Raw genomic sequence first — 22139 nt, forward strand, 5'->3', positions numbered from 1 at the left:
TGTGTCCTCTTTTAACCTTGATCCAGGTATAGTAAAATGGGTACTGGATTTTTTAACATTTAGGCCCCAGTCAGTCAGCGTTAATGGCGTTCTATCTCAGAAGCGATTGTTATCTACAGGCTCACCCCAGGGGTGTGTCCTGTCCCCACTATTGTATCTCCTAAATGACTGTAGGAGTCACCACAATAACAGGTTTCTTCTGAAGTTTGCGGACGATACAGTACTAGTCAGTCTGCTCCAGCATGGGGAGGCTGATCATGGGCCTGTTTTGAACGACTTTGTTGATTGGTGTGACCACCACTTCTTAAAGTTAAATGTCCTTAAAACCAAAAACATTGTCATAGACTTCAGAAAAACTCTCCACTCTACCTCTTCAACAACAATCAAGGGCTCACTTATTGAGACAGTGCAGTGTTACAAATACCTAGGAACAGTCATTGACAAAAACTTGAGCTTTGACCTTAACACTTCCGCTGTCTACAAGAAGGGTCTTCAGAGGCTTAATTTTCTGCACAGACTGAATACCTTTAATGTGGACAAAACTTTGATGACTCCATTTCATAAATCTTTTATTGAATCAATTTTAACTTTTTGTTGCATATGTGGCAGAATGGATAGATATAACAGGCAGTTAGCAGACTACGCCATGATGGGACTTACACCCAAAGAATTAGCCATTTTGTTCTAACCAGGCACTCAAGTTCATTGATGGATCAGCCAGAGACAGTGGTCCAATACAAAAATAGAGTCTTTATTTTCACACTTACACTCAATCGACACACACACAATATTCACTATACTCTATTCGTAACGCACATACACCCCCAAGAGAGGAGGGAAATCGGGCAGAATCTTACCAGTGGGAGGCTAGTAGCTCGAGCAATGAGCATCCATAAAAAAACACCCTAATCATACGTGTCGAGGTTTACACACACACACACACAGCAAGGGAAATGACCACACTTGGTGAACATGCAGCCACAGCACACACCAAGGGACCCACCACCGCAAGGGGCACTGCTCCCACTGGCAGTTCTCAGCACCTGGACAAAAGGACAAAAATTGCAAAAAACAGATGTCTAATAGACCACCTGTTCTAAAGCCCAAAAATGGTACTAGGGTTAGCAATATTACAAAAACTCAGTTACACAAATTAAAATGAACAATCAAACATGAACAAAACAAAATAAACCATACACAATAACCAACAGAATGACAAAAATGCCACACTGAGGAAGCAACTTCCAAGGTCTCCCATCAATGTAAACAAATCAAGAAAACGAAAAAAAAATCAAAACAATCACAACAAATAGGTCCATCATTTTGGATATCGACAGCAGGAGAAATACAAAAGTTCAAAGAAATACACACTACAAACGACTTAACCGATGCAAGTTGCTCGTTAACTTGAACTAACCGCGGGACCTGTGATATTGGTCCCGTGGGAAAAGGCAGCCGGATACAACGAAGAAACCGTGAGCTGGTGTCACGTGAAAAACATACAAAGCAAAGCAGCAGATGTTCGGTGTAGATGTAGCCAACCAGCGGCCGCCCCCCGACTAAATAGCACTCCCTGAAATACACAGGATGTCTACTTACAAACATATCCCACGGTAATCATTCACTTATCATTCAGTGTAGCCACATACCTATGATTAGCAGCGTTAAGTGACAAGCCCCAAGCTCTGATTACCAATAGCAGGGCGCACACTCCGCTGGTGGAAGGGCTGCTACAGCACCGGGGATTCTACAACAAAACATTCCCCATAAGCCCAAGTTATGGAGTCAAACGAATGGAAAGAAAAACGAAGCTAGTCATACCTGCGGCGCTACGATAGAATGGACGACCAAGGCAGACCTCAGATCGCTAGGCCGGTAAACAATGCAAGTCGCGAGCCGGTGACGTCCCTCGTCAAAAGAACAGTCCCAGTTTATAAAGGGGCTTGGCCATTGCGATTGGCTCACAGCACAGCAAATTAAATACCACTTGGGGAGGCATGAGCCTAACAGCTGCATCCTGCTACACATAGCTTGGTATGGGAATCTTACGGTGCAAAGTAAAAATAAACTGTCTAACATTGTTAAGGTAGCCAGCAAAATTAGTTCCAATTAATTTAGTTAATTGGAACTAAACAACTTTCCTTGGCAGACATCTACAAAAGACAAGTTATATGTAAGGCTCAGACTATCTCATCATAGCTAGCCCTGACCACCCTCTGTTGGAGGAATTTGTTCTTCTCCCCTCTGGGAGAAAATACAGATTGCCCATAATAAAAACTAACAGATACAAATTTTCCTTTGCACCCACGCCAATTAATGCCCTAAATTTGTACTGAGCTTGAGCTGCTCCTCAAAACGATAGATTGTTAAGGCTACCATTTCAACTTTTGAGTACTTTTAGATTAACAAAAAAAGGTTGTATATAACGGCTGTTCTTATCTTTGTTTATGTCTCATGCATGTTTGTTTTTTAACCCTATTGCAAATCAAATTTCCCCGGGTGGGACAATAAAGACTGAACTGAACTGAACTGTCATAGGTTGCCAGCAGCTGTCCCAAAATGTCTCTGTGTCCCCAGAACGCTAGGTTGCACAATGTGCTCTAGCACCTGTCTCCAAAAAAGCACAGCATCACACATGTCCCTCTCCTGCGGATCAATGGTGCCATGAAGTTTCCACTGTTCATACAACTAGTAAAAGTTGTGAAACTGGATAACTTTACACAAAAATGCTTAGCGAGTCTTTTTTTTTACACTAAAATCCATGTTAACAACCGCATTATTTATGTCAGTGGCTTTATCTTTGAAACTGAGATTAGTATAAGGTTTGGCCCTATTTAGGATACTTCCATTTTCTCACTGTCACGCAAATGCCCGTAAACTAAAGTTTGTGAATCATCCAGTTGTGCTCTCAGGAACATCACCATTTCATTAATAAAGTAGACAACACACTCATGAAAAATATGGAGTTATAGTGCTTGTAACTTTTAAATATAACTTGTAAACAATAACTTGTAAAATCAAATAATAATTTTGCCATTAATTAGGCGTATCAAATACTCCTTTTTAAGTATTTCACAGGACAGTTGTACCTAATATATGTGGTGATGTCATCAGCCACTATAGGGTTAATTCCCAAATATGGCGTTCCGTGAATATATAAAACAGCTGCGACGGACATCTAGCCAAGCGTGCTATTCCGGGTTCGGGAAGTGACGTCATTCTCGGGGCGCCGGTTTAGGTTCAGGAGTGTGGCTGAGGAGGATGAAGATAAGTGGAATGCCTATTCATCATAGCGAGCCTGTTATTTAACACGCCCTCGAGTGCGCGGCTTGAGTTATCCAACGCAGTGGTACAGGGCGTGGAGGTGTTGCAGCAGGCTTAGCACCCTTCGGGAGGCTAAGAGGACGCTGACGGCTCGCGCTACTGGTTGTAGCTTTTGTTTGCGTGACACAGACAACTCCGGATGGATTGGAGGGTGTCTCACTGATCGGTCGCCTTCCGCCTCTTGTCTGACTTGTCTTTTCTTGTGGACGTGTACGGGAGCTCTAATTCGACAGCGCGGGTCTCTATCTGGAAGAGGACGACGCTCAAGTGGATTAGAACACGCGCTAGCGTGCAGCCTGCCAGGTTATCTCTAAATTGGTGCGGTGACAGTGCGTGTTCCTCGACTGATGGACTGAGAAACGTGGGGGGGGGGGGGGTAATCTTGAGGGACGAAGATCTATGTGTGTCTCCCTGATACTTGTATGTTATTCTTAGTGGTTGGTTTAACTTGGGTTTTGTATTGTTTGCTCTTTTTTTGTGTTTGATCCCCCTGGTTGTGATTTTGTTTATTTTGTTGTCAAAAGAACAGGGAATGACTCACCATCAACCCCTATTGTGCTGATTCCGGTCCATTAGTATCAGCAGGTTGCTGGTGTTGCAATCGAAGAAGGACGGCCTCTTTTGGCCATGTGTGACCCATCCACTTCGTAGACCTAGTTCATGTGTAAAGTGTATGTGTCTTTTGTTCATTACTGTTGTATTAACTGTTCTTGTCTTTTCCCTTCAGAATCTGGGGGATACGTGGTTCCTGAAGTCTTCTGGGTGTGGTGGTGGTTTGACTGACAGCGTGCAGTGTTCACAGTGTGTGGAGTGTGGTGAGAGCACGAGTGATTGCTGTGTCCATCCGATGAGCAAGACAGTAGTGATGTGTCGTTCATGAACGATTCGTTCATTTTGAACGAATCTTTAATATGACTCGGGACTACCGAGTTGTCTTAGAGAGTGATTCGTTCATTTTGTGTTGATCGCGCATGCGCATTGCGCAACATATGGTTTCTGAATCTGTACTGGAAATGATTAGTTCATCTCTCTCGAGTTCGGGTTCGGGACGGGTCCGAGTCTTTCGTTCTTCCTGTCAGTCCCATAGAGGCTATGCTGTCAGTACCGGAAAGAGTAATGATTAGTTCATCTTTCGAGTCTCGAGTTCGGGTTCGGCCGGGTCCGAGTCTTTCGTTCTTCCTGTCAGTCCCATAGAGGCTATGCTGTCAGTACCGGAAAGAGTAATGATTAGTTCATCTTCTGAGTCTTCGGGTTTGAGTCCTTCGTTCTTTTCTCACGTGACTTGTCACCGTATTGAATAGCCTACTAATTCACAACCTTTTTACAAACAAGCACGTAGTTAATGTATAATATAATAGTAGTTAATTAATGTATAATATATAATAAAACACACCACAGATGCACAAGAAACATTTAAAGAAACGGACAGGGACAATAATAAGATGGAACTTTTATTTTTCAGATAATGTTTATTTCACATATTTTGTATTTTAATTCCTAAATATAAAACAATATACATTCAGACGCAGTCAATAATACGAATCTAATATTGTATTTGATGCGAGATACCAGCGGTCACGTGACAAAAGAACGAAGGACTCAAACCCGAAGACTCGAAGAAAATGAACTAATCATTACTATTACTTTTTCCGGTACTGACAGCATAGCCTCTATGGGACTGACAGGAAGAACGAAAGACTCGGACCCGGCCGAACCCGAACTCGAGACTCGAAAGATGAACTAATCATTACTCTTTCCGGTACTGACAGCATAGCCTCTATGGGACTGACAGGAAGAACGAAAGACTCGGACCCGGCCGAACCCGAACTCGAGACTCGAAAGATGAACTAATCATTACTCTTTCCGGTACTGACAGCATAGCCTCTATGGGACTGACAGGAAGAACGAAAGACTCGGACCCGGCCGAACCCGAACTCGAGACTCGAAAGATGAACTAATCATTACTCTTTCCGGCCCTGCTGTATCACACACGGCACGGCCCAGCAGACAGATCAGAGTCAGACACTGACGAGTCGACAACTAACGTCTCGAGACACAAGAGGAGGAGAACAAACCTGATAAATATGAAGTTGCAAAGGAAAGAACGTCTCGGATGAGGAGGTGAGGTGAACTAACAGAATCAGACTGCAATAGCCTGAACTTAAAACCCAACAACTAATCAATTCATAAAAATTTCGGTTTCTTATAATTTGGCTTTGGCTGCATTACCCTATAATTTATTTTTATTCTTTTTACAAATGTAATCAACATTTTCGTAAGTTCTAGATAGGGGTGGTTAAAAAAATCGATTATTGATTAATCGCGATTATGTTATGGACGATTATGAATCGATTATTAAATTTTCAAAAATCGATTTTTTATTATTATATAAAAAAAAAATTTTGCGTTATTATTATTGCCGCATCGCTGGATCTAGAGAGAAGCCGCCGCCGCCGTCGAGGAAGCGACAAGACAGCGCCTGAAGAAGCCGGCCGTCTTCGCCACCTTCAGCCATCCGTGCGAGCTACGCTATCCGGCGACGGATCCTTTCTTGCAAAACTTACTGTCTAAAAGAGCAGCGAGCGTCTTTTTCAAGATGCCTTGCACTTCCTGCGGCGCGTGCAGAGCCCCGCACAGCGACGGAGACCGCCATGTGATCTGCGCTCTCTGCCTGGGTTTGTGAGCTCAGCGACGCACTTCTGATGTCGACCCTGCGGGCTGCACTGCCGTCGTTTTCTGATGCAAATGCTCGCCGGAATGACTCCCTCGAGCGTCTATCTCTCCTTCTCCGCCCCCTCTCCCGGACTCGCAGCCGCCGGCTCCCGCCCGCGCTGCCGCCGCCTCAAGCCTTGTTTATACTCGACGCGTCCGCACGAGCGCGAGTCTCCGCTGAAGCCTTGTTTATACTCGACGCGTCCGCACGAGCGCGAGTCTCCGCTGACTGCGCGCGGACCTCTCCATATGGACGAGGCGTTTATACTTGACGCGCTCGCCGTTGTGCTATTCTGTGAAACGACAGGGGGCGACTCGGAGTAATTCTCCTCTAAACCACCAGGAATCAGCAGTGAAGAAGTAGTTTGCCATTTATTAGTAGTTTATTAATTTCTGATTCATATAAAAAGAGTAATAAATGCAGTAGGTTTATTGTACTTTCACTGCATGTAAACTAGTAAACAACTGAAGCCTTATTGAAGAGTGTTTAAACCTTAATTTCATCAGCAGGGCTTACTTCTGCTATTGTAGGCTTATTTTGTAAATATAAGCAGTTACTTTAGAGTGCAAACTGGGTGCTTAATGTAAATGTGTTCCTATTCAAAAAATGAGAGGCTTTTATGGTCGCCCATCAATGCAAATGTCTCTGTGTATAGAAGGATCATAAACATGCTGATACAGACGCACCAGTTCGGCCAGATTCGGCTCGAAGTCGTTCATCTTCGGATGCGGCGCCGCGCGCGATGTTACAAAAAGTGCCGTGCACACCGCCAGTCGAAATGGGGTCTTGCGCACCCAACGCGCACGACCGCCCACACCGCAATGACGTCATTTTTGCCGCGCGCACTTCGCGCTCTTGCGGACGCGTCGAGTATAAACAAGGCTTCAGGGGACGAGGCGCTTGATATGGATGAGGACGCGCTGCTGACAGCTGTTCTAACCGCATATAATGCAAAACATTTTTTGCATTATAAACTTTTTATTTACCTTGACATGTTTCGACTGCAACCTGCAGTCTTCCTCCACCTGAACAACACCTTGTCTTTCTAGAAGAAAATTGTCCAATTTCTACAGTATGTTGTTTCTGATCTACTTCCTTAAGGAAATAAGCCTTTCATTTATTTGTTATTGTTTCGTTCAACTTGATGAGTCACAACACAATGTGATGTATTCATTTCTGTGTTCTACAGAACATAAGCTACATACAAATAATTCTGAAATTATAACTACACAACACAGAAAGTGCTTTGAGTTGTTGTTACTCAATAAAAGAGTTAAGTAATTCAGCAGCTGACTTTTTTTAATACTGCAATCACTTTGTAGTGTTTTTTCGTTTACTGTTGTGAAATGGAAAATCAATAATCGCTAATCGAGAATCGTTAATAATCGAAAATCGACTGTAATCGAATCGGGACTTCAATAATCGTAATCGAATCGAATCGGGAAATCAGACAGATTAACCACCCCTAGTTCTAGATGTGTTGGGATATTTAACATGCCATTTTAATTATATTATGCTGAAATGAACGAAATGACTCGAAAAAAGATTCGTTCATTTTGCTGAACGAGACTCAAAGATCCGAGTCAGTAAAATGATCCGAACTTCCCACTACTACAAGACAGATTCCCCAGGTTCTGAAGTGGTAGGGGCGTTTCCGTGTGTGTGCGCGAACGCGCGTGTATGTGAAGTTTGATTTATAAGCTTTTAGGATTTAGGCTATTACCAGAGATTGTGTTGTATTTTATTAAATGGTGTTTCTGAATAAACTGTTTTATACCATTCTCATTGTCTGTTATCTGACGCAGCCACAACGTATCTGTGTGCTTTGTATTTAAATTATTGGTGGGTTCCCGGACCGTTCCGGGTGGCGTAGTCGGGCTTAACCTAAAAATCCAAACTGCCACATATACAACATATTTATATCTTTATTTTTATAATTTGAAATATTAAGTTAAAATCTGAGCATTTGGCTGACAAAAAAAGTTTGGGAACATCTGGTCTAATTGAAGCTGAGGAAAGGAGCGGGTTAGAAAAGAACAAGCGCTCCAGTGCTGTGTTGTTTGTAGACTGAGAGAGAGAAAAGCCTGTCGATCGCCCCCTGGAGGAGGAAGAAATAATGACTGAGGCTGGGCTGTCCTTTGTGCACCGAAAGCAGACAGAAGCCAGAGAGAAAGCGAAATGAAAGACAAATAAATGAAGCAATTGAATTTAAACGCATAAAGCAGGAACAACCATGGGAGCCGAGCCATAAAGTGTATTAGTGAAGATAAAGCAAAAGCTTACAGCACCTGGTATTCCCAGGCGGTCTCCCATCCAAGTACTAACCAGGCCCGACCCTGCTTAGCTTCCGAGATCGGACGAGATCGGGCGTGTTCAGGGTGGTATGGCCGTAAGCAAAAGTCTCAGCCAATAAAGAGCTATTTAAAGAAGGGACACCGGGGCTCGGCCTGCATTCACACACTTTCCAGGCTGTAGCTGCAGGACAAACAGGACTCCCTTCACCCATGCATTGTAGTGGGGTGAACTGTTGTCTCCAAATAGCCAGGTTCACATATGCACAGTCACACTCATTCATTTAGTGGTTCCACATGATTAAAACAAGTAATCTTAATAAAACAGGAACAAATAAAACCCAATAAAATCAACCATGTAAAACCAACTAGAACCAATGGTGTTCATTTAACTTGAACTTAACTTGACATGAACACATTTTAACCATTAATAGTGAAGTGAAATAAAATAAAAAATGGTATATTATAGATAGTGATTAGTAAAAGTGAACCCATTCTCCTTTTACTGTACAAAATAAAGCGCAAAGAAGAATAACATGATGCATGGAAAAAGGCTCTTTTTTTCTTTTTTAACAGTGAGTAGATGAAGCTGTATTTCTAAACTGAGCACACACACACACACACACACACACACACACACACACACACACACACACACACACACACACACACACACACACACACACACGTTGGTCTACTCATTATCATAATGGTTTTTATTCAGAACAAACTGTATATTCTATTCCCTAAGCCTAAACCTAACCATCACAGAAAACTTTCTGCATTCTTGCATTTTTTATAAAACATTGTTTAACATGTTTTTCATGCCATTTTAATCCCTCAGGAAATGTCCACATAAACCACGTTTATGTTGTAATCAGTGGCATAACTTTATACTGCTGCCACTGTCACAGGTAATGTCAAAAATAATAGCAGAGCAGTGCACACCTCACCGTAGGTGAATGTTATGGAGTCCACAATCAACATCTTTGCAAGTTGATAGATTGAGGGCTGCTGAGCATTTTTTGCTCTAAAACAGGCCCTGAATGTTGTGCAGGAAATGTAAATCATATGTCCCTGTTGTAGTGGTCAGACACGTTTTGCCTTGACATACAGCTCATCATCACTTGCGAGCTGAAGAGTCATGGGGTGAAGGGCCTCAAACATGTCAGAGGTTGCTCACATACTGTTAAATCTTTGAGAAAGCTGGTTGATTATTTTGTCTTAGCGTTAAAAATGTTGACTCTGAAATAACTTAGGGGAGACCGGGGATGGTTGTAACATTTTTGACCTTTCTGTCTATATCTTGGAGTACTTTTAAGCCAGTGTGTTCAAAATGTGATTCAAACTAGTTACAAGTGTCTGCTATCAAATGACATAACTTTTATCTTTGCAACACAAACAGAAAATGCATGGTTTAGTTTCAAACACGAAGAGTGAAATTTTACAATTCACCCCAATAGTCTGGGTTAGTTGTAACATACCCTGGGGTGAGATGTAACATTATGAGATCCACCGGGGTGATATGTAACATAATGAAATAAGGATTTTGACAAAAAACAAACAAAAAAGGATTTTGAAAGGTTTTTATTCAACTCTGACTTTTCAATATAACTGATGTGTGTGTCTGTGTCACTCTTAGTCATAGTAATTGACCACTATAAATTTAACTTGAACACAAAACATTGTTTGTGTGTAAGCTTGTTTGTTACTGTCAGTCATAGTATTGGCCATAATAAATTAAAAATTGAACACTTGTGTTGGTGTAAGCACGTTTGTTACTATCAGTTATAGTATTGGCCATAATATAAAATTTAAATGGAACGTGTGTGTGTGTCGTGTGTAAGGTGTTAGGGTTAGGTTGTAACATTTCATTGTTGTTACAACTAACAGAGTCATGTAGCCATGAACTAGCTCACCTTACAGCTAACAGGCAAAACATTTTACATGAAAAATATCTACACAGACACACAATAAACATAATTTAAATTTGATGAGATTATAAAGCAGAAATTTGTCACAGGTCGGGGGGAGCCAAGCCAGACTGCGCCCACCCCTCAAACCCAGGACCACCTCGAGGAGCGTACCAGAGACCAGACAGACAAGGAGAATTTCTAAAAGCAACAATCTTTATTGAATAAAAGCAAGAATTAAAAGTCTTAATGCAGGCTTCGTCTCTCTTTCCAGGGAGGAGGAGACCGAGGGGTGCACTGCGAGGGCCCGGATTACTGGCAGCCACAGAGGAGGAGGAGACCGAACGCCTGTCTGGCGTGCAGGTAAGTAACGTGGTAAGGCGGCTCTTTTCGGCGTAATACAGGCGGACAACGGTCCGAGCAGACCAGGGCCGGGACCACGGGCCAGGAGGGGACTCTCTCCACAGGACAGGTGGGTAGCAGGTAAGTTTCTTCCAAGCGTCAGCTATTCGGCAGATGATCGGCCCAGGGGGCGATGGAGTCCAGAAGGGGGACCCGCTGCCGATCAGGTAGGTAGTCGGGTAGGCAAGTCTCCTCCGTGCAGGGTGCTCTCCCCCGTGGCGTCACGGAGCAGCAGGTGTGAGGTCCTCCGGGTGCCTTTCTGCCCTTGACGGCTCCAGCCAGAGACAAGGGTACCCTGTATAATCCAAGACAGAGACAAGTGTGCAGGTTCAAATCTATTTCGGTGGAGTATGGACTTACGGCTGGAGCGGGTGGTTCGGGACAAGCAGCGCTGCTGCTGGGGTGTGTCTCTCCTCTGAACAGGCAGCACGCAAGAAGGCCGAGGCAGAAGAATCTTCTATTTAAATAGACAAGACAAGTTAAACAGGGCAATCACACTCCTCTCTCATCTCACAGGACCTGGTGGCCGAAGTGGAACATACACATCCAACCTGAGGGCTTCGTTCTGCAAACACTGGCGAGAATGTGAACTGGAGAACACTGGCGGTTAAATAAACATGTACATCCACACACTGCAACTTCACGTCAAGTCCAATACTGTGTGACACTTCAATTCAGGCACCGCAATCCACTCTCAAATCTTAGTACAATAAGGCCAGCACTCACCCAATGTTCAATCCCTCCACTGTTGCGCTGATTCAACACTCAGGAGCCGATGAGACGCAGAGGATTTCGCATTGCATGGAACACAGCGTCTTCAACACACTTTCACACTCAGAAGAAGATATCAGGGTTTCAAAGATGAATCAGTTCACACTCTTAGTGGTAATTATATTTGTGGTCAATACACTTCACAATTCCTTATCCAATTCAGTGCAAGACATGCATTCACACGGATCCGGTGTTTCATTACTTATCTTTCTCCCTCGAGTGATGGCATTCTCCAGTCTTGACTCAATCTCCACAATTCACTCACTTCACATCCAATTCACGTTCCAGCTTGCACTCCCTCAATCACCGTTGCACCCCTTTCCAGTCAGATCCTCACAGCCGCTCCAAAGATCCCAGCAAACCCAAGCCACTGCCAAAGGAATCAATCTCTCCCGGGGGAGTACCACGCTCGAATGCGTTTTCCTTTTCCTTTTAACTAATCCTTTTGGTCGTGTTTCCCAATCACAAATCCCCACACCAAACACCCGCACCTGGTCCCGCTTAGCTAAATCAGCTGCCGCTGTCATGGCAACTGACAACAGCAAACCAGCACGGTGTGCCGGTGAAATCGTCCCGGGGGGGAAACACACTCCTAGCGGAAATTAGTTCTGCTAGATTTGTCACCTTGTGACAAATTCCCATAACAAAAATAAACAAAGTAAAAAAAGTTACTTTCATACCTCAAAATTGGTTTTTCCACTCTAACATCTGCTGTGTTTGCCACAGGGCTCTACTTTATTACATGTGGAATAAGGACTAAACTGAGCATGTGCGAAGTGAATCAGGGGATTTGTAACTAGTTCCTGATTGGACAGATTGGAATTGTTACAACTGACCCGTGTTACAACCATCCCCGGTCTCCTACTGTGTTGGACAGGCGCTCTTCTTACAACTAGTCATAATGACATTTCATTCTTCTGATTCTCACATTTTCGAAAGTTGTCTGAGATCCCCATTTTTCTGCAAGCGTCTGTGCCTTCATCTTTGCCTGGTCAAAAGCGCCACGATACTCAGACAAGCTCTGAATGGTGTTGTTCAGCAATGTTACGGCCTTCTGCATGTCAGCGTTTGTAGCTTGAAGCATTGTAGATACAGTATTCACACTCTCCAAAATTTTAGTCTGCTGAATCACTTGAAAAATGAAAGGGAATTTCTTAATTTATTTTCTTTATTCCTGCTGCTTCACCACGCTCATCCTTCTTGTCACTTGTCAGATATATTTTTGCCAGTGCTTTCATTATATCCACATATCTGTACCGAATAGCAACAATGGATTCATATCTAAAGGACCAGCGGGTGGGACACAGTCGCTTCAGTGTGACACCTGAGTGAGGGCTCTGTGGAGTCGATGCCAGTGAGCATGGCCCCCCTTTTAATACTGTGGCCAAAAAACACATACAAATGTTTGATGGTGTCAGAACTGTGACACTTCTGGAATGTTTTTTACTGCATCATTCAGCACTAGGTTCAGGTTATTTGCTGCACAGTGTACATATACGTTGCAAGTCTCTTTTTTCCCTGATCCTGGCCTGCCCTCCCGCATAGACGCCACTCATATTGGCCACTCCGTCGTATCCCTGCCCACGACATGAGAAATATCAAGGCCATTTTTCGTAATGCTGTTGAGGATTTTGTTTTCCAGTTCACTTGCAGATCTGTCAGACGTTTTCTGGAATCCGAGAAAAGCTTCAGCTACTTTGATATCGATAGCTATGTCCAATGTGTTCCTCACTATGGTGGTGACATATCTGTAAACTTGACCAAGTTGGTATCGCTTGGACAGGGCTTGTGTGGTATAATTGAAAAAAATGGCGCTTGGTTGATTTTAGTCGTAATCTCCTGCTGAACACGCTGTGACAAAATATAAATGAGCTTATGTTGGATAGAGGGACTGAGGTTTTGGGCCGTTTGATCTGCTCTAGCAGCAGAGGGTCATATTGCCAGCAGCTCAATAATGGCAAGGAAATTCCCACTGTTTGGCTGTCCCAAAATGTCTCTGTGTCCCCAGAACGTTAGGTTGCACAATGTGCTCCAGCACCTGTCTCCAAAAAAGCGCAGCATCACGCATGTCCCTCTCCTGCGCATCAATGGTGCCATTAAGTTTCCACTGTTCATACAACCAGTAAATGTTGTGAAACTGGATAACTTTACACAAAAATGCTTAGCGAGTCATTTTTTAACACTAAAATCCATGTTTTCATTATTTATGTCAGTGGGTTTATCTTTGAAACTGAGATTAGTATAAGGTTTGGTCCCATTTAGGATACTTCCATTTTCTCACTGTCACGCAAATACCCGTAAACTAAAGTTTGTCGAATCATCCAATTGTGCACTCAGGAACATCACCATTTCATTCATAAAGTAGACAACACACTCATGACAAATATGGAGTTATAGTGCTTGTAACTTTTAAATATATAACTTGTAAACAATAACTTGTAAAATCAAATAATTATCAAATACTCCTTTTTAAGTATTTCACATCACAGGACAGTTGTACCTAATATACAACATATTTATATCTTTATTTTTATAATTAGAGTTAAAACTATTTTATAATAATAATATCAATAGCTCACAGCCCTATATTAAAATAAAACCAAATAAAATTAAACAAGTAAACCCAAAATAAAGAAAAGATTCAATATTCCATCTGTTTACTTGCATGTCTCTTCTGACTGTTCCCAACGTTAGAAAACCATGAACATGCGAATGTGTGTGTAATTATTGAAATATTAATTTGAATATTAAGTTAAAATCTGAGCGTTCGGCTGACAAAAAAAGTTTAGGAACATCTGCTCTAATTGAAGCTGAGGAAAGGTGCTTTGGTGCGGGTTAGAAAAGAACAAGCGCTCGAGTTCTGTGTTGCTTGTAGACTGAGAGAAAGAAAAGCCGGTCGATCGCCCCCTGGAGGAGGAAGAAATAATGACTGAGGCTGAACTGTCCTTTGTACACCGAAAGCAGACAGAAGCCAGAGAGAAAGCAAAATGAAAGACAAATAAATGAAGCAATTGAATTTAAAAGCATAAAGCAGGAACAACCATGGGAGCCGAGCCATAAAGTGTATTAGTGAAGATAAAGCAAAAGCTTACAGCACCTGGTATTCCCAGGCGGTCTCCCATCCAAGTACTAACCAGGCCCGACCCTGCTTAGCTTCCGAGATCGGACGAGATCGGGCGTGTTCAGGGTGGTATGGCCGTAAGCGAGAATCTCAGCCAATAAAGAGCTATTTAAAGAAGGGACACCGGGGCTCGGCCTGCATTCACACACTTCCCAGTCTGTAGCTGCAAGACAAACAGGAACCACCAAGTGTCTCATGCAGCCTTGAATATGAAACTGAGAGGCCTCGTGTATTTAAAAAAATGGTTTTCAGACAAATGGCCCCAATCTCTGACTCCCTTCACCCATGCATTGAAGTGGGATGAACACTGTGTCCCCAGAACGTTAGGTTGCACAATGTGCTCTAGCACCTGTCTCCAAAAAAGCGCAGCATCACGCATGTCCCGCTCCTGCGCATCAATGGTGCTATTAAGTTTCCACTGTTCATACAACTAGTAAAAGTTGTAAAACTGGATAACTTTACACAAATATGCTTAGCGAGTCATTTTTTTACACTAAAATCCATGTAAACAACCGCATTATTTATGTCAGTGGCTTTATCTTTGAAACTGAGATTAGTATAAGGTTTGGTCCCATTTAGGATACTTCCATTTTCTCACTGTCACGCAAATACCCGTAAACTAAAGTTTGTGAATCATCCAGTTGTGCTCTCAGGAACATCACCATTTCATTCATAAAGTAGACAACACACTCATGACAAATATGGAGTTATAGTGCTTGTAACTTTTAAATATAACTTGTAAACAATAACTTGTAAAATCAAACAATTATTTTGCCATTAATTAGGCATATCAAATACTCCTTTTAAAGTATTTCACAGGACAGTTGAACCTAATATACAACATATTTATATCTTTATTTTTATAATTTGAAATATTAAGTTAAAATCTGAGCGTTCGGCTGACAAAAAAAGTTTGGGAACATCTGGTCTAACTGAAGCTGAGGAAAGGAGCGGGTTAGAAAAGAACAAGCGCTCGAGTTCTGTGTTGCTTGTAGACTGAGAGAGAGAAAAGCCTGTCGATCGCCCCCTGGAGGAGGAAGAAATAATGACTGAGGCTGAGCTGTCCTTTGTGCACCGAAAGCAGACAGAAGCCAGAGAGAAAGCGAAATGAAAGACAAATAAATGAAGCAATTAAATTTAAAAGCATAAAGAAGGAACAACCATGGGAGCCGAGCCATAAAGTGTATTAGTGAAGATAAAGCAAAAGCTTACAGCACCTGGTATTCCCAGGCGGTCTCCCATCCAAGTACTAACCAGGCCCGACCCTGCTTAGCTTCCGAGATCGGACGAGATCGGGCGTGTTCAGGGTGGTATGGCCGTAAGCGAGAGTCTCAGCCAATAAAGAGCTATTTAAAGAAGGGACACCGGGGCTCGGCCTGCATTCACACACATCCCAGTCTGTAGCTGCAAGACAAACAGAAACCACCAAGTGTTTTCATGCAGCCTTGAATATGAAACTGAGAGGACTCGTGTATTTAAAAAAATTGTTTTCAGACAAATGGCCCCAATCTCTGACTCCCTTCACCCATGCATTGAAGTCGGGTGAACTGTGGTCTCCAAATAGCATAGGTTCAGGGTCACACTCATTCATTCATGGACAGTGGTTTCACGTGATTAAAACAAGTAATCTTAACAAAACAGGAACAAATAAAACCCAATAAAATCAACCATGTGAAACCAACTACAACCAATGGTGTTCATTTAACTTCAATGAAAGATTTTAGTTTAACTTTAATTAATGGTTTTCAGTTAACTTGAATTATTTTAGTTATCCTGCATTTAAGGGTTCTTGTTTAGTCTAAATCACATTGGACGAAATCCATTTGGTCAGGTTAAAACAACTAGGCCTATGTGTAATAATTTTATCTCCGTGACTCGAAGGAACAACAGGAACGACATACACTATAACATCCATTTACTGGGAGGAAGACAAAGTTCACAAAAAGTGTCATCCCTTTCTACAGTAGCAAACACGTTTTTAGACTAATGTGTTTAGCATTGCATCTTTAATTTACACATTACTCATTATGTCGTTTAAAAAGCGCCGTTATGTCCCCACACATGCAGGGGGTAAAACACCGCTTTGGAATTAATTTTAATAGTTTATTTCTGTATCTTACACACATGAAGTTTTAGCATCTACTCTCGTGTAATGGAAATCATGAAGATCTGGATACGTCCAGTGACTGCGGTGAATAGTGCTGCTGGCAACAAGGGAAAGACCTTGTGACAGTCTGGAGAGACAGCTGACAGGAGGAAAGAGACCCCAATGGGGCTGGTAAGGGTTAGCTACCCTTGTCGGCAGTATCCAGCTCCGTGTTTACAGGATGCTGGAGACACCCGCCCAAGGCTTCTGAGAAATTAAAGAGAATATTACCCCTAGAGTCTGCGAGAGCGGGGGCGGAAGATGACTCAATGTTGGACAACATGGTTAACGACTTAGGAATGGAAACGGATATGAGTATGGAGAGTAAGACTAGTCCAAGATCTGCAGTTAGTAAAGTCATTGAATTCCATGTTTGTGTCTGTGGCTGGAGCAAGGCGACAACGGTCAGTGGTTTGAAGGTTCATCAAGAGAAAATAAAATGCTTGAGGGAGAAGGGACAAGGGCCTCACATTGATCAGTACTTCTTACGAAGTCAGTCAAGTCAGTCGAATGAAATCCAGCGACAGGAAGCAAATCACAGCTCGCAGAATATCAGCACCCCTGTCATAGAGGAGAGGAGGGCTTGCACAGTTAGTGATGAACATATTAATACTTGTGAACCCGGTCAGACTAAACAGTATAAGAGAGAAAAGAACCTCAACGGGCATAGGCCTGGAGTTAGATGGCCAAGAGCTTGTGAGAAAACTGCATGGGACACGGTAAACACAGATCTGTGCTTTGCATTGGAAAGATTAACTGGTACAGTTGAAAAGAAGCTGGATAAATTTGGGGACATCATTTACGCATATGGAAGTGAGAGGTTTGGTGTGGAAAAAAGGAAGGAAAAAGTACAGACTACTCCTGGAATGTCTAGACGGCAGCAGAAAATTGAAGGGTTAGTTAGAGAAAGGAGACAGCTGAGGAAGATTTGGAAAAGAGCAGAACAAAGTCAGAAGGAGGGACTCAATCTCTTACAAAGGCCCATAAAAGATAAGCTGGCAACATTACGCAGAGCTGAGCGTCAACGGAAACGCTACAAAAAGAAGGAACGTGCGAGTGCTAATTTCAATAAAGACCATTCAAATTTGTAAAAGAAGTTATTCACCAAGGAGAAGAATGGCACTTTAAAAGCATATAGGGTTGAGCTAGAGAGATATTTGGAGGAAACGCATACAGATGCAAAAAGGCATGAGCCTATGTCAAATCCATCAGACATACCACCTATCAACCCACCAGAATACCAAATGGATGTCTGTGCACCTAAGTGGAAAGAGGTAGAGCAGGCTGTGAGAAAGGCAAGGGCTTCATCATCTCCAGGGCCTAATGGAGTTCCGTACAGAGTGTACAAGAGTGCTTCAGGAGTTCTGCGAATTCTGTGGAAATTGATAAAAGTGGCATGGGAAAAACAGGTTGTACCTAGAGCATGGCGCAGAGCAGGTGGAGTCTTTATACCTAAAGAAAAAGATGCTACAAGCATCAGTCAGTTTCGTCCTATTTCACTATTCAAGGTTGAAGGTAAGATTTTCTTCAGCATTATTGCCCAGAGATTGTCCACCTACCTATTAAAGAATGGCTTCATTGACACTTTAGTTCAAAAAGCGGGCACTCCAGGGTTCAGTTCTGGGATGCGACTACCACCAATCAGAGCATACATGGATGACATGACAACCATGACTACAACAGTAGTCTGCACTAATCGGTTATTGGGGAAGTTAACAGATAATATTGAATGGGCACGAATGCAATTTAAGCCCTCTAAATCAAGGAGCATCTCGATAGTTAAAGGAAAGGTAGTAGATAAAACATTCTTCATTAATGGTGAGGCAATACCAACAGTTTCTGAGAAGCCAGTGAAGAGTCTTGGGAGATGGTACGATGGAGATCTAAAGGACACAGTTCAAGTGGGAGAAGTTAGATGACAAGCAGTGGAAGGTTTGAAGAGCATAAACAGCTGTGCTCTACCAAGCAAACTAAAACTCTGGTGCTTTCAGTTTGGTCTACTGCCAAGGTTGATGTGGCCACTGACTGTGTACGAGGTTTCTTTGACAACAGTGGATAAGCTGGAAGCGTTAATAAGTTCATACATCAGGAAATGGTTGGGAGTTCCACGCTGCCTCAGCAGAGTGGGACTTTATAGTAAAGGAGTATTGCAGCTGCCAGTCTCTGCTTTAACCGAGGAGTTTAAGTGTGCCAAGGTCAGACTGGAAATGACTTTAGTAGAGTCACGCGACAAATGTGTAAGGGAGGCAGCCCCTGTGGTAAAAACTGGTAGAAAGTGGTCAGCAAAGAAATCTGTAGTAGAGGCAAAGGCTGACCTTCAAATTGGGGATATCGTGGGACAGGTACAGCATGGAAGAGGAGGTTTTGGGCTCAGTTTAGCTCCTCCTAAATGGCACAAGGCAGGCCCAGCTCAAAGGAGGAAGCTGGTAGTCAACGAGGTGCGAAAGCAGGAGGAGAGGATGAGATGTATAAAGGCCATTTCCCAGGCCAAGCAGGAAGAGTGGATGAGATGGGAGAGTGTGGAACAACGCAAAATGGGCTGGCAAGACCTTTGGTCAATGGAAGAGAGTAGGATCAGTTTCCTTATTAGGTCAACATATGATGTTCTCCCATCACCGCAGAACCTAAACCTCTGGGTAGGAGAGGATCCCTCTTGTCCTTTGTGTTCATCACCTGCCACATTAAGGCACATTTTGACAGTTCTAGTTCTAGCAAAACATTACACGCAGAAGACAATATTCCTCCGCCCAGGTGAGCAACCACCAAGAAAAGGTGCTAACACCAATTCTCGCCCAGGACAACTGGAAGCTGCTGGGGACTGGAAGATGCTGGCTGATCTTGATCAATGGCTTATTTTTCCACCTGAGATTGCCACCACTAACCTACGACCAGATATTGTTTTGTGGTCTGGATCAGCATGCATTGTTCAACTGATAGAGTTAACAGTGCCATGGGAGGATGCGGTAGATGAGGCAAATGAGAGGAAGAAACTGCGGAATGCTCATCTGGCCACTGAAGCAGAACAGCGAGGATGGAGAGTCCAGGGTTATCCAGTGGAAGTGGGTTGTCGAGGTTTTGTGGCACACTCTACAACCCGGTTCCTCAGAGACGTCGGATTCAGTGGCCAAGAGTTGCGTCGCACAGTAAAGAACTTATCTGAAGCAGCAGAAAGGAGCAGCAACTGGCTGTGGTTGAGACGGAAAGATTCTAGCTGGCTGTGTACAGGCCGCCACGCTACGGTTTCGTAGAATTCTTGAAAACTTGAAGAGTCTGTTGGTTTATTTGTATAGGTTGTATAGTATTTACAGTCATTACGTTCCTGTGTATATTGCGTGAATGACGGGTGGTTGGGCAGATATTGTGTTTTGCGGTAGGTGGTATGCCATACGGAACCGTTGCCACTGAAACTGCATATCAACGCACCAGTGGGGCTCGACAGCCTTAGTCAAACAGGTTGGCGCGTATGGTTGGGTTGCGGAGAGATTGTGAGATTGTGGTTAGGTCTCAGCAGCAGGAGGGATGTAGAGGTCAGTAAGCTGGGCTGAGTTGAGTGGGGGACGGAGGGGGGTGACTCTGGGACGCCAGAGTCACTGTCGAGCCCTCTTGAGGTGTCGTGGGCTAGTCGACGAAACACTGAGGACGGAAGGTACCCACTTGAAGACCCTAGAGATGTCCCCTACTTGGCTCAATCCAGACGGTTGTCACGCTGGTCCACTAGGGAGACCACACTGTAGTTGCAGCCGTCGTGTGTGCTGACGCGCCAAGTACACTGCAGTCGTTAACGCCGGACAGAAGGGGAGTCACACCACCATATGGAAAGAAGCGTAAATGGGTGAAGCATAGTTTACTGTAAAGCTACGTCTTAGTGTTGCTTATCTTCCCGAAAGCCGAGTACAAATCAGCATGAAGTTTTAACATCTACTCTCGTGTAATGGAAATCATGAACACGTTTTAACCATTAATACTGAAGTGAAATAAAAATGGTAGGCTATATTATAGAGAGTGATATTAATGCTGTCGAGGATTTTGTTTTCCAGTTCACTTGCAGATCTGTCAGATGTTTTCTGAAATCTAAGAAAAGCTTCAGCTACTTTAATATCGATAGCTATGTCCAATGTGTTCCTCACTATGGTGGTGACATATCTGTAAACTTGACCAAGTTGGTATCGCTTGGACAGGGCTTGTGTGGTATAATTGGAAAAAAATGGCGCTTGGTTGATTTCAGTCGTAATCTCCTGCTGAACACGCTGTGACAAAATATAAATGAGCTTATTTTGGATAGAGGGACTGAGGTATTTAATTGACCCCTTGGGCCGTTTGATCTGCTCTTGCAGCACAGGGTCTGATAGGATAACGGGTAAATTTCTAAAAGTCTGTGCAGATCAATTATGTGACATTTTTACTGATCTTTTTAACATGTCACTTTCCCAGCATAAGGTCCCAACACTGTGGAAGGAATCTGTAGTTGTACCTGTGGCAAAGAACAGATACCCAAAAGAGCTTAATGACCTTAGGCCTGTAGCCCTAACATCAGTGATGAAGACCTTTGAGCGATTAGTCAAGCAAATCCTGTCTGTAAAGGTTCATGGCATGCTTGACCCAATGCAATTTCCATATCAGGTTAATAGAGGAGTAGACGATGCTACTACTACCTTACTTAATCTTCTGTATAAGCAACTTGAGGGGAAAAAAAACCATGCAAGGCTTTTATTTGTTGATTTTTCATCAGCATTTAACACAATCCAAACACATCTTTTAGTAAGGAAACTTGTGTCCTCTTTTAACCTTGATCTAGGTATAGTAAAATGGGTACTGGATTTTTTAACATTCAGGCCCCAGTCAGTCAGCGTTAATGGCGTTCTATCTCAGAAGCGATTGTCATCTACAGGCTCACCCTAGGGGTGTGTCCTGTCCCCACTATTGTATCTCCTAAATGACTGTAGGAGTCACCACAATAACAGGTTTCTTCTGAAGTTTGTGGACGATACAGTACTAGTCAGTCTGCTCCAGGATGGAGAGGCTGACCATGGGCCTGTTTTGAACGACTTTGTTGGTGTGACCACCACTTTTCAGAAAAACTCTCCACTCTACCTCTTCAACAACAATCAAGGGCTCACTTATTGAGACAGTGGAGTGTTACAAATACCTAGGAATAGTCATTGACAAAAACTTAAACTTTGACCTTAACACTTCCGCTGTCTACAAGAAGGGTCTTCAGAGGCTTCATTTTCTGCACAGCCTGAATACCTTTAATGTGGACAAAACTTTGATGACTCTTTTATTGAATCAATTTGAACTTTTTGTTGCATAGCTTGGTGTGGGAATCTTACGGTGCAAAGTAAAAATAAACTGTCTAACATTGTTAAGGTAGCCAGCAAAATAATTGGAACTAAACAACTTTCCTTGGCAGACATCTACAAAAGACAAGTTATATGTAAGGCTCAGACTATCTAATCAT

General features: G+C 43.0%; 3 non-coding genes across 3 annotated transcripts; all 3 read right to left on the minus strand.

Annotated features, from left to right (window-relative positions):
- Positions 1-8313: 8313 nt before the first annotated feature.
- On the minus strand, positions 8314-8432 carry LOC130078075 (5S ribosomal RNA). The gene has a single exon (XR_008805879.1). It is a non-coding gene; the product is annotated as a 5S ribosomal RNA (ribosomal RNA).
- Positions 8433-14499: 6067 nt separating this feature from the next.
- Positions 14500-14618, minus strand: LOC130078079 (5S ribosomal RNA). The gene has a single exon (XR_008805882.1). It is a non-coding gene; the product is annotated as a 5S ribosomal RNA (ribosomal RNA).
- A 1122-nt stretch (positions 14619-15740) lies between these two features.
- On the minus strand, positions 15741-15859 carry LOC130078080 (5S ribosomal RNA). Its single transcript, XR_008805883.1, has one exon. It is a non-coding gene; the product is annotated as a 5S ribosomal RNA (ribosomal RNA).
- Between the last annotated feature and the right edge of the window lie 6280 nt (positions 15860-22139).

Source organism: Rhinichthys klamathensis, unplaced genomic scaffold (assembly GCF_029890125.1).
Source record: "Rhinichthys klamathensis goyatoka isolate OS25496 unplaced genomic scaffold, OSU_Roscu_1.1 h1tg000811l_1, whole genome shotgun sequence".
In the NCBI taxonomy this organism is placed as follows: domain Eukaryota; kingdom Metazoa; phylum Chordata; class Actinopteri; order Cypriniformes; family Leuciscidae; genus Rhinichthys; species Rhinichthys klamathensis.